The 13,587-nt window shown below is 37.4% G+C and overlaps 1 long non-coding RNA gene across 1 annotated transcript; it reads left to right on the forward strand.

Annotated features, from left to right (window-relative positions):
- The first annotated feature begins 7,545 nt into the window (after positions 1-7,545).
- LOC148133158 (uncharacterized) lies at positions 7,546-13,328 on the forward strand. Its single transcript, XR_015746537.1, has 2 exons — positions 7,546-8,349; positions 11,484-13,328. It is a non-coding gene; the product is annotated as an uncharacterized LOC148133158 (long non-coding RNA).
- The last annotated feature ends 259 nt before the right edge of the window (positions 13,329-13,587 follow it).

Here is a 13,587-nt window from a genome sequence, read left to right on the forward strand (position 1 = left end):
GAGATAAGTAGCAGATAGTGTCGTCATCATAGGATCAGCTATTGATAGGAAAGGAAGCAGAAGTCAAGAAATACACCACAGGCTAGCAACTGGTAGAGTAACAATGAAGACCTGGGGGAAAATATTTAGATGCTATGATGTGTCTTTATCTACAAAGATTAGAATCATGCATGAATTGGTTTTCCCTGAGATACTCTATGGAAGTACAAGCTGGATTTTGAAGAACCAGGCTGGAATGCTTTTGAACTTCGTTGTTGGAAAATACCCATAGGTACCCAAGGTGGGGGAAGCAAACAAGTCAACCTACAGTTTTCACTTTAAATATACAGGCTCAAATGACTATATTTTGGACAACCTGGTAAAGACCTTGCTCTTGGAGAAGGTTCTATGCTGGGAAAGCTGGAAGGAAAGAGAAGAGGCTGACCAGAGCAAGGTGGATGGATTCAGTTAGTGTGGTAATGGGTGCACTGCAGAGATGGTATTCAGCAGGTTCTGACCGGTTCTGGAGAACTGGTAATGGAAATTTTGAGTAGTTCAGAGAACCGGCAAATACCACCTCCGACTGGTCCCGCCCCCATCTATTCTCTGCCTCCCGAGTCCCAGCTGATTGGCTGGATCTTCTTTTGTTGCCCTGCACAGGAGAACAGAGCTGGAAAGCAGGTTAGTGGAATGGGGAGGGAATGGGGTTTTGCAGTATCCTTCCCCTGCCATGCCCACCAAGCCATGCCTACAGAACCGGTAGTAAAAAAAATTGAATCCCACCACTGGTGCACTGTTATAAGACTTGAAGGACCAGGTGAAAACAGATCCTCTTAGAGACAATCTATCCTTTTGGTTGCTAAGAGTTGACGCCAATCTGATGGCACACATTCAATCAATCAATTAATCAATCAAACACTTATCTTCTTCCCTTAAACAAGAGACTCAACTGAAGCCCTACCTATTTAAATTAATGTGCATGAGGAATGTGGGAGACTTTAAGCTAATTTGTTTTATGCACAAATACAACAACCTAAAAGGAAATAATAGTAATTTATTAAATGCATATGCTGCCTGATTCCCAACAATTGTGGGTGCTTTACAAACTGTTTAAAAAAAAATAGCAACAAACCAAGAAAACCCAAAACAAAAAAGGAGAAAGATGGCAGACATAATGAACCCAGATAGGAACAAAGAAGAAGAAAAGGGGCTTTCAATTATATTTGCCTGAGCAAAGAGCCAAGTCTTCATGCCCTTTGAAACACTACAAGAGTGAGACCTGTTCAAATCCAGAGGACTGCTACAGAGAAGGGGGTCCTGGTAAATGGTGTTGTTTAATCAAAGGAATCTGGAACATCCAACCAGATTGGGTTGTCTGGGCAGATACTATGGGAAGCAGGCAGCCCCTCAAGTAACCAGCCCTGTTCCCTATAAGTTGAAAGCACAAAGCCAACCCTAAACAGAACATTCAAAAGAGCAAGTCTGATGCCATTTCAGCAGATTCACACTTCTGACTCCTGATTTTCTCTAATGTTCTACCAGAAACACATTAAGACAGATGTGAAGTTAATTGCACAAATTCAGGTAAGATTTCTAATTCTTAAAAGCTAAACAGCAACTGCACCGGATGTATATAGTGTCATTAACTCTATTTCCTCATGTTGCAGTTCTAATGAAAATACCACCTTTAAAGGCGATGTTCATTTCTTCAGTGCCTCTCTTGTAGCTGATTTCTTCTGTCTGGAGAGTCTAGATGATCTTGGCTGATTTCAAAAGGACAGCAAGTCAGACATGGTTAATGCTTGGATGAGAAATCCCAGGATTCTAGGCCAAAGTGGGAAGTCAAAAAATACTTTGAGAAAAAAGCAGTAGCAAGCCACTTGTGTCTGTTGTCAAGAAAACTATATAGGTATCTCCATGAAATCTCCAGGAATTGAGCTCCGTTTTTCTTACAAACAATAGCTGGGATTTCATGTACTTATTGAACAGCACTTCAAGTTTGCAAGGTTTTCTTTCTGGAAAAAAAAAACTTTTTTTCCCAAAAAACAAAAACTTTCTGGAGGAAGCACTGAGGTGGCTGCTTCTAAAGGCTGGCGTGACTACAAGAACCTTATAAAATTGTCTCTGTGTGTGCATATATTCCCACAATCTTTTTTTTTCCTGTTGTGTCTTCATGACATTGTCTTTCCTTGATTCCCAGCCCACTTTAGAGGTAGCCTGAAATCATCCTTAGCTTGTGGTTAAAAATTGGGTTTTCCCCCCCACCCTTTATCCTGAATTTGCTTCTCTCCTGCTTCATGACACAACACTCCCCATGCTTATCAACTTTAGGTTGGGCTGTTTTTTAATGTGGGTTTAGCTCTCTTCAGGAATAGAACTACTACAAGATCCGTGATGCTGGAAGACTAAATTGCAGTGTGTCCAGTAAAAGAATATACCAAATCTCTGTAAGTAATACAATTTTATTTTAACAGCAAATACTGTCATAAAGAGACAATTCTGATGACTGCAAGCATTAAACGATGTGTACAGCATTAAGCAAAAACTTCATTTTACATCTGCTATACTTCAGTTAAATGAATTCTGGCTATTCAATATGAAGAAGCAGATGAATGATGATATGAAAATTGATTCTTATTTAATATTATTAGCAAAAACAAACATATTGCTCTTCAAACCAAAGAAGCTTATTAATAAATGAAAAAAATGAATGACACTAAATCAAAACTGAGTGTTATATTCATCAGTTAATTCGATAGAAGACCCAACAAAATTAGACTATATTGATAAAATAAGCAAATGTGAATGCATTAGTTTCCTTATCACAAAATTTCAATACTCAAGATCATTAGAAAGCAAAATCAAATCTGTTATTATTTTTACAATAACCAATTATAATTAGCCTATATTATTCAAACAAGAATCACATTATTTCTAATTAGGCTTCTATTAACATACTGGAAGCTCAAACATGCTTACTAGTTTCATATCACATAATTTGGCACAGAAAGCAGAACAATCTCCAAATCAATATGATTTACATATTGCTAACTGATCCAAATCATAATCCATTCGCAAGCGGTATAGTTAGTGGATGCTCTAGCAGACAATGATCTATAACACATCCCAGAATTATTTCTACATGATTAAGGATATGTGGCTCAATCGTTAATCAACACAAAATCCAACCAGGTTGAAAGTATCATGGTAGCATCTCACATAAAAGAATGGGTCTGAAAACAGCAGCCTGTTTATATTATTTATACTTTTCCTGAAGCATTATCCTATTATTTATACTTTTCCTGAAACATTATCTTATTCATAGGTATAAAAAGCAAAGACAAGAATATATCAAACAGTGTGTTCGATTTTATTTCTTATAATGAAAGGCCACAAGAATTAGTGAAGGATACAAGGAAGATTTAAGGTCCTAAATGTGGAATAGATTTTTTTTCATAGTATAAAGAGTAGATATTGAAAAATGGAAATGAATTGTGAAAAAAGTATATATGGAAACTGCAACTAGGAACAATATCAGAAAGAACCTTAGAAGACCTAAAATTAAAAACCTGGAAAAAAATTCTGGCACCAGAAAAATAACCACCTAGTTGGGACTCTTTGGGAAAATTATTCCATCCAATATGAGAGTTCCACTGGAAATTTCTTTTACTTAGCATCTGGTTCTTATTATTTGCTGAAAGATATCAACAATAGTGCCAGAATGTGATCTTAGATATGGATTTAAGAAAGATGAGATCCTTAGACAATTCACTCTTAATCCATTCTGGCTCTTATCTGGCTAATACCAGCATTTTACATTTGTTTCAGAAATGGACAGGACTATTTTCAATGTCTTTATACCAGTGGTAAAGCTCTGCGATAGTCATTGTATCAGCAAATCTGAATGAATATTATTTACATATGATATGGAAGGGAGATTTATATTAAATATTTATGTCAATAAATAGCGACATCATTCCAATATATCACTTCTAAACAGGCTGGCCACTCAATTAAAATTTTCTCTAAATTTGAGTTCTAAATAGCAATGTTTATAGCCACTCGCAATGTTTCACTGCAGAAAAATATTTTTAATTGATGAAACAATCCACCTTCTTGTTGACCAGTGGTGGGAGTCAATTTTTTTTACTACTGCTTCCGTGGGCGTGGCTTGGTGGGCGTGGCAGGGGAAGGATACTGTAAAATCTCCAGTCAGAGGTGGGATTTGCCAGTTCTCCGAACTACTCAAAATTTCCGCTACCGGTTCTCCAGAACTGGTCAGAACCTGCTGAATACCACCTCTGTTGCTGACCATGATTTGTATCGGGGTGATAAATCTGAATTCAGTTTGCCTGTCTACTATTTCTGACACATGAAAGCAATAGCTAAGTATTAATTTTACTTTAATTTCTGAAAATCTATAAAACTGGGGAAGAAACATATTGTCCTTGATCATGTCCACAACGTGACCTCACTCACTTTCTTCATTGCCCTACTTGTTAGCAGGCAAGCAGGCCTGTAGCCAACAAACACTTTCCTACCCCTTGCTGCTTTGCTAGGGAGTTTTTAGAAATATAATCTTAACACATCCATAGGGCACTAAGTTAAGGCAGACTGTGTTTTTTTTAATTGCACTATCAGGTATTTGTTGCAAGCAGGGGTGGGCTGCTGGGGGTTCGCAGGGGTTCAGGAGAGCCTGTGCTAAGATTCTGTGCAGTTCGGAGAACCCCCAAATCCCACTCCTGGCTGCCATTTTGGATGTAGTTAAGTATAGGGTGTACAGCCATTTTGGGTGTAGTTAAGTATAGGGTGTACAGCCATTTTGGATGTAGTTAAGTATAGGGTGTACAGCCATTTTGGATGTAGTTAAGTATAGGGTGCACGCGGAGGTTCGGGGAGAACAAAAACCAGGCCTCCCGGAAGTTCGGGAAGGCCAGAAATGGGCTTCTTTCTGGTTTCCAGAGAGCCTCTGGAGCCCAGGAAGGCTGTTTTCGCCCTTCTGGAGGCGAAAAAACTCCGGAGCCTGAGGAGGGCAAAAATGCCCCCCCTCGCTGTGGTGCAGGAATGGCAGTAAAGGGCATTGCATGCCAAAACAACTAGATACAAAGATAGTTTTTTTCCCTAGTGCCATCACTCTGCTGAACACCTAATTTTCACAGTGCTGTCTAATGTCTATGCATATTTACTTACACAGTATTATTATCCTTTTTAATATGTTCTTTACTATACCCTCTTATTGGTATTATTATGATTATTATGCTGTTGCTTTGCCTGTAAATTGCTTCTACACTGGAGACAAATTCCTTGTGTATCTAATCACATTGGGCCAAATAAAATACTCCGTTCAGTTCAGTTCAATGCAATTTTAAAGCTGAGAATGAGAGTGGAAGGTATACAAAAGACAATCCACAATTATTCCCACTCTTAAAAACCCCAAAATCTCTCAATATAATTTAAAAGCACATTTTATTGATTGTATTGTGGCTGGCTATAATTTCAGGAAATAAAAGTAGTTCTGTAAAAATTCAACCATTTTAATCACTGAACATTGATGGGGCAATCTCAGGATGCATTGGTTTGCTGATCTGTGAATTAACAAATCAGGCAGGCTAATATTTTTGAAGATGAACAGGTTATCTGGAAATTGACTGATGTATAGCCACTGAAGTATTGAGTTGGCTGCATTTTATCCAGTAGCAAAGGAAATATGTTTAGTATCTGAGCATGTATTTTATACGGTACATGTGATTTTATCTGATCAAGCCAGAAGGCAAGCAAGCAATCAACCTTGCAATGGCGTTGCTGTTGCTTGGAGTAGATATGCAGCATATTATATTTTCTTTAACTACTACATTAAAAAAAGTCTTAGAGAAGTATCACATGCATTCCTCTAAATAGATTGTCTAGGATCACACTCTGGTAATCTTAAGCATGATTTTAAGGCCCACCACTTTACTTAATCTCTTTTCTGGGTAGCTAGGCAGTTTTCCAACAAAGCACAAAGCTGTAACCAGTCACTATTTTGTTATTTAGATACAGATTCTAATCACTACATTAGAAGCTACCAGTATTAACCTTTCATGTTACTAAACCTCTATATTTTGATGGTGATCTTAAATTAGGTTATAGAATAGGGTGGTTTTTTTGGCAATTTCTTTATATATTTTATAAACTGAGCTGTGTCTAGTCAAAAGGGCATGACAAAATATTATGATTACCAGTATTTTTTTTAATTACAAATGAGATAGATGCTGTTATACTTGCTTAAAGTGTAATGTATGCCTACTACAGCAGCAGCAGCAGCAGCAGCCAACAATTAGCAGGAGTCTCCCTTTATTTCTTGGAACAAGCTTGGACTGGGGAGAAAAAAATGACTGCAAAAAGGGGGCAAGGATGAATTAATTATCTGGGTTGAGCAAAAGGAAAGGGAATAACTTGCATTTATTTAAATTACACTGGAGTATTAGCTAAGTAATACAGATAGACTTTGACTGATAACCATAACTGAATTCAAAATTTCTGTTGGTAAGACAGTTGTGTTACCCCATTTTATGACATTTCTTGCCCCCGTTGTTAAGTGAATCACTGCAATTAAGTTAGCAACACAATTGTTAAGCAAATCTGAATTTACTTGTCAGGTCACAAAAAGTGGTCACCTGACTCCAGAACACTGCAACCATCATAAATATGAAACCCTTTGTCCACAGGGATGCTGTAGCAATGTAAAAAATAGTCGTAAGCCACATTTTTCAGTGCCATTGTAACTTTAGTCCAGAGGACCCCAAACTTGGCAACTTTAAGACTTGTGGACTTCAACTCCCAGAATTCTCCAACCAGCTATGCTGGCTGAGGAATTCTGGGAGTTGAAGTCCACAAGTCTTAAAAGTTGCCAGGTTTGGAGACCTCTGCTTTAGTCACTAAACAAATGATTGTAAGTTGAAGACTACCTCTTTTGGCTAGATCACCATCAATAATAACAATAATATAACTGTTTTTTAAGCATGAGAGACAAAATGGCTCCTTGTTAAATTTAGTTTTCTAGAATCTCAGCAAAAGCCAGTTTAATGTGTAGGGGTGAAAGCACCAGGCTAGAAACCTCGAGACTTTTGAGTTCTACTCCAGTTTTGGGTATAAAACCAGCTTGGATGATTTTTAGGTGAGTCATTCTCTCTCAGGTTAGGTAAGGGAGCAAAGGAACATCATTTCTGCAAACGTCGCCAGGAGCAAAAGCTGACTTGACAGCGCGCGCATACACAAAAGAATCCAAAACCCGGTCACATCAAGTTTGCAGTCTCAAAAGTATTTCTGTAAGGAAAGATTTTCCGCAAGGAATAAATCTAAACCGCGGGGCGGTCGATTTCCTCCCACCCCCTTTCTTTAAATAGATTTTTAAATAGATGCTGAGGCGGCGACAGGAAAACAGTACAAAGATTGTGCACAGGAGACAGAAAAAAAAATGAGAACGGCCTTTCTGGCGGGAAAGCCACAACGGGGAAACCCTCGCGACGCCCGAGCTGGCGCAGAGCCAGGCGCCGTCCCCCGGGTGGCGCGCGCTCAGCCCGGCGCGAGCAAGGAACCACGCGAGCGCGCTCTCCTGCCCCAAAGCTATTGTTTCCATTCCTGGCGGCCTCAATGGAAATTCCACCCCCCCACCCCTCCTTTCTGTTACCCGGGCTGGGCCGGGCTATTTATACAGCTTGGCGCTGCCGTCACGGAGAGCCGTTTCGCTGACGAGGGATTGACGCTCTTGGCTGCCGGAGCCGCGCTTGCGGTTACAAAGGGCGCTTTTGTGTGAAAAGCGACTCCGGGGGTTTGGAAGAAACGGCGGGGAAGGAAGGGGGAAGACCGTCGCCCTTTGGCCGCCCCGTTTGCAACCCCGAAATCTTCCTCCGAAGAGGCTGCCCGCGGCGGACAGTCGTCGTCCCCACCACCACCACTCCCCCCCACTTCCCGGAGGTGTTAGCCCGCTTTGCCTCTGAAGCGAAAATGTTGCACCCTGGAATGGAGAGAGTTTTAGCCACCGGTTTGGAAGAGAAAGAAAGAGAAAGAAAGAAAAGAGGGCGAGGGAAGCGGGCATTTGGCAGAAGAAAAAAAAACGGGCTTCTGGCGGAGCCCCAGGGCAAAGAAAAAAAGGTAACTATTACTATTCCTCATCCGTTCGCAACAATGTGAAGTCGCAGCTGCCCAGTTCTTGAAGCCGCTATTGGTTTTCCGTGCGCGCACCGAGTTCTTTTCCACGAAAGTCGTAATGGAGCGGCCTAGCGTATGTGTGGGGCAATTACTAGTATTATTTATTTATTCGTGCGTGGGCGGAGGCGGGGAGGCGCATCGTTTGGACCCAAGGTGCAGGAAGCCCGCGCTTCCGGAAAAGTAAGTTCTCCGTTTGAATCCATTGGGGTGGGGGTGGCGGGGTGGCGGGGAAGGAGGAGCTTCTCACCTTTGTCCCCACCCCTAAATGAACCCGCTGTTTGTAGCTCGAGCAGACCTTAAGGGGCGGAGAGAAGCTCTTTCTACGCCTTTGAAAGCTTCCGGGGAAAAAAAACAACCACCACCACCACCACCAGCCTTTTTAGGAACTGCGGTGTCGTGGTGGAAGCTTTTGCAGATCTTTTCCTCGATCCGTTTGCTTTACCCGTCCGTGCCTTTTATTTTTCTTTCTTTCTTTCTTTTTTTACTGTACAGCACATTTCCTGTAAAAAAACGAAAAAGAAATCTCGCCTGGTATCACCTCCTCCTCCCCTCCCTTTTAATCCACTCGTTTATGCCTTTGCAGACGGAGAAAAACGAGAAAAATGCTCTGCTGACAGTGACAATCTCTTTTTCTTCGTTTAATTTGACAATAGCTTTCAGCGCAGCTGGATTTCCACTAGGTGCAGATGTTGCTAATGGCAGCTTAAGCATGGATGGGCAGATAACATATGGAATGCAACATGTTGCCATATGGTCCCCCTTTAGCCTTTTCACCTCCCAAGAATATCAATCAAATATATTCTTTGGGGGGGTGAGGGGGAATTTAATGACTGAACAAGAAGATGAATTGCTTTGGACAATTTATATTCCTTGACCGGAGACTTTTAAAATCAATAAGGTGGTAATCCTATGCGGGGCGCAACCTTTCGCCTCTGAGGCAAAGTGGCTACCTTCCCTGAGAAGTAAATGCGATTGCGCTGAATGGGGATGGCTGGTAGAGAAATATGTACGGTATTGAACAGAGTGGATTTTTACAGTGTGCCTAGTAAGAAAGAGAGCAAAGTGCAGAAGGATTTCAAAACCTGCAAACATCTATTTGTCAGCTGGGATCCTCGAAACTGTCAGATATGTTTATATGGCCTAGTATTATAATATTATATATTATAATATTATAACCTGACAAAGAAGAATTATATGCATTTAAAACTACAGTATCTTATTAAAATATTATTTAAAATATTAAATATTGTTAAAATATTGTCATTATTTCTGTTTGTGTGTGTTTGTACTCCCCAATTCTTTCTGTTCCAGAAAATGAGGTAAATGTATAGTTAAAGCTGAAGGAAGCTAATAATTTGTATTTTGTTGTATTTTATGGTTACTTTTTCACATGGTTTTTTAAAAAGCATATTTATCTCAGTTACTTATTTTACCTAATCAGTCTCCATAACAATTATAGAAAAGGGTTAGTTATCCTCTTTTGAATTATAGTATACTTTAGCAATTCCTATTTGTTTGTTAGAGATATCATTATGTAAAATATTAAGAACCTTATACATGATATTTTCAGATTCAGATTCTTGTTGATGGGTTAGTTCCAAAAGTAATAGAATACATTCACTGAAATCAATGAAACAATATGACAGTCCCATTAATTTAATAAGGCTAATCTTAACGGAGAAATTTGAAATCAATCTAATGGGTGTAGAATAGCATTCTTTAAGCTTTAAACATGTATTTCTAGGAGGGAAATCCTGTTGAATCCTACAAAGTTGATTTCAGAAAAACATGCATAGGCCTTAAAATAGTATTCTTAAGGGATTTGTCTTCATCATCTTTGCCTGCCTCAGGTTCTGCATTCTGAACTACATTAGAAAAATGCTTTTTTGCATAAAGGCTTTACAGAGATCAGATTTAATGGAAAGTATTTTTGTGTTTAAATTTTGAACATTGCTTCTAAATGTTGTAGTTATCCATAATGTCTGATTCTGACATAAAAGAGGTAGAAAACATTTCAAGAAATTTTTAACCATATATTGTTGCCCCCTTTTTATTTATAGTTTCAGAGCATATGCTCTCCTATCTAATTATTGTTTGCAAACTATGGATGCAAACCAGTCTAATGTTTTTTTAAAGGATAGATTTAATAAGAAAAAAGGAATCATATTACAGTATTTTATTTCTGCAATGGACTGGACTAAGCTATCCTAGGCTGCAACTTCTAGGATTTAATCAGTTCTTTTTCCTGAGTTCTCTAGCATTTCATTTTTTTTTAGATGAGCATATAATCATTCCAAACCTCTACCATTTATATATTGAACCATTGAAAGAATGGTTTAACATTCATAGATATGAAAACGGGGGTAGGTTTGCCTTCAGTAGCCTAATTTAAAATAGCAGTCTAAAATTGCCTATGTGCAAATGCACATGTAAGTCAGCATCTCTAGACAAAATGCTTCTAGTCAATATATAACTTTAAATGGAATCATGTGTAATCTTAGTCCAATATTTCCCCACCCCAGCACCTGCACCTTGCAATTACAAAAGAGTGGTCAGGGGGTGCGGAGACCACGTTGCAGTCAGTTGGGACTTTAATACCTTTCCTTCTCAACTCCTGCCAGTATAAAATACCTTTCCAGAAAGTTTGCTATAGAGAGGAAACCCTTAGACACTAATAGTGTATATATCAGCAGTGTAATGTGTAGTTTAGCTAAGGGAATGTTAATAAGTTTTCTATCAATTGAGAAAGCAATTAATGAGAAAGGTTCCTTCTGAACCACAATTCAGTATAAGCCTTTTAAGAAGCTCTGATACACTGTCTGCTGTTAGAAGTAAATATTTTGCATACAAGCAATGCAGAAATATTCCCCATAAAAGCTCCAATTACCTTTCTGTTCTTATATTAGGTTTTATGATAAGGGCCGACATGGAAAACACTTTGTTAATTTGAAGATGTCTCTTACTATCTAAATAAGAATAATTTTGGAAACATTAAAGGGTAGAAACTAGTTGGAAACATCCAAGAAAACAATGTTCTCATTGAAATATATTTTAATATGGACCTTCTAAAATGTGTCTTCCACTGGCTCAGAAGTATTCATTCATCTTTGCATGTGCTCAATTGTCACTATATACTATCATTGCTGATAACACAATGACATACGCCTTTCATTACAAAGGCAACATACAATAAATACTTCATGCTATGGACTCTTAATGTTTTCTTGTAAATATTACTTTGGCTTTATTGCAGTTGCTGTCTTTTTGATATTAATATTTTGACGCTCTTTTTTGTTATATATTCCTAATCATAGGTGACCCTTATGTTTTAAGAACAGAAAATTGAAGAGCTTTTCCTCAAAACAATCCAGAAGATTAACGTTATTTTTAATCTCCCAAGTTAATTTGTTCTGAAATACGCTTTGCTGAGATACTGTTAGGTTACAAGAGTGGTTCTCAACCTACAATGGCATGTGGGGCTAAAATTGTTCTTCGCAACCAGAATTCCAGATGCTGTCAGTGTGGATGTTTTTCTTTTGCAGGAATTCCACAAAATGTCGAATTGCTCTTCCTTTATCATTCCAGGTCTAGAGAGAGAATCTCTTACACTGAATTCTCTGTACAAGTATTTAGGTATCCAAAGGCATGATTTTGTTACATCTACAAAACTGTTTGCATTCATTTAACGTAGACTTCTTTTTGAGGCCTGGAGCCATGGATGTTTGTTCTCTCTCTTCTTTTTTTCACATCATTACTCTGATACTGCTTGATTAGCTCCCTCCCCAGTCATGATTGGTAATTAAAATAGGCATTAAAATTAGTCACTTAGCAATTTTGCTGTTCAATTGGCAATTAAATTACTTAATTGCAATTAAAGTCCTAATTTTAATTGGCAAAATGATAGATGTAGATTTAAGATAATATGTATAAATACTTTAATAAGTGTCTATATAAGGATTACTTAATTACTCAACTTGAAGTTTATGTTGTTAACTTCAAAACTTTAAAATGAGCAATGAAATTTTATATTACTTGGATTCTAAAGCTATGGTAATTAAATATGTACCTAACAATATAAGGGCCAAACTATGTTTCTTCTATAATGTTGCAAATATAGCATGGGAAACTCTTTATGATAATCAGAAAAGTAAAGCATATTGCTTATTTTAAAAGCATTTAAATCAATAAATCATATTCAAAAGTAAATATGTCTTGGGGATATTATGCAAATAACAGTTTAAAGAGAGTGTAACTAAAACATGAGGAAAGTATTACTTTGTCAAGAACTGTAACTGAAATAATATTGATGCAAAAAGAGATTGTTGCTTTTTTTGTAATTAACATTCATTCCATACTGAGATGTTGGCATCAGCAGAAATCGCAACTAATATTTAAAACTATAGTATTGTATCTTTGCATGAATGGATTTTTAAAAAACCTCTTGTGTCTTTGATTAATTTCCCTAAATAGGGCATTCTGGCAGATTTATCATGGTATTTGAGGAGAGGGTAAAAAAAAGTGCACAGTTAAATTCTTTCTTCAACTATTAATAGTCCAAAAACATTTTTTCCATTTCCATCTTATCAATGTTAGTTTTCAGTTCTCATAAATATGGTTTAAAAAAAAGATGGAGGAAATTTACTCAAATTTTGCTTAAAATACAGACACGTTTTTTAAAAACTAAAATTATTTGTTATTGCCAATACAAACATATTATGACATAATTTTCTTTTTATAGGCTATTTATCACAGTCTTTTCAGTTGGTGGTTTTGTTATCTTTCCTGAAATTATGTTCATGCATGTTCCTGGGGGAAAGCTCATAATTTGCAGCATGTCTTAAATTGGCAATCAATATTCTCAGTTCTAATATAGGTAAAGTTACCTATACCATTTCTTTCACATGAAGCAACATTTAAAGACTCTGTTTTCATTTTTAAACACTTAAAAGCAGTTTGCATTAAATTAAGAGATATTGTTTATTTTGAATGTTACAAACAAAATAATTGTTACATATTACAAACTGCATCATCCATATTTTCATTTATTCTTGGTATATAAATTATCTAGGTTGGTGTGAGAAGTAGTATCTTATTCATTTTGTTATACTCCTAATCAGAGTATTTCCCATGTTCAAGAAATAAAAATATCTATGCCTCAAGCCTCATTGTCTTTTTAGTTAAATTATTGGAATAATATTGACAAATAAATGCGCTCAGACCTCCAATATAAGAAATTAATTTGTTACCCATGTTGTAAGTAAATGTGTTCACATTCAGGATTCAATCCTAATTACAGAAGTATCATTAAATTATTATGAGCACTGTGTTCTTATATAATACTTCTCATTTAGACTTCCCCTATAGCCCCTTACATGAAAGTTGTTGAACTTAATAGGATAAGCATACACAGAGTAGTGC

This window comes from Notechis scutatus, chromosome 1, assembly GCF_049901735.1.
Source record: "Notechis scutatus isolate UNSWTSFEM ecotype Mainland chromosome 1, rNotScu1.2, whole genome shotgun sequence".
In the NCBI taxonomy this organism is placed as follows: domain Eukaryota; kingdom Metazoa; phylum Chordata; class Lepidosauria; order Squamata; family Elapidae; genus Notechis; species Notechis scutatus.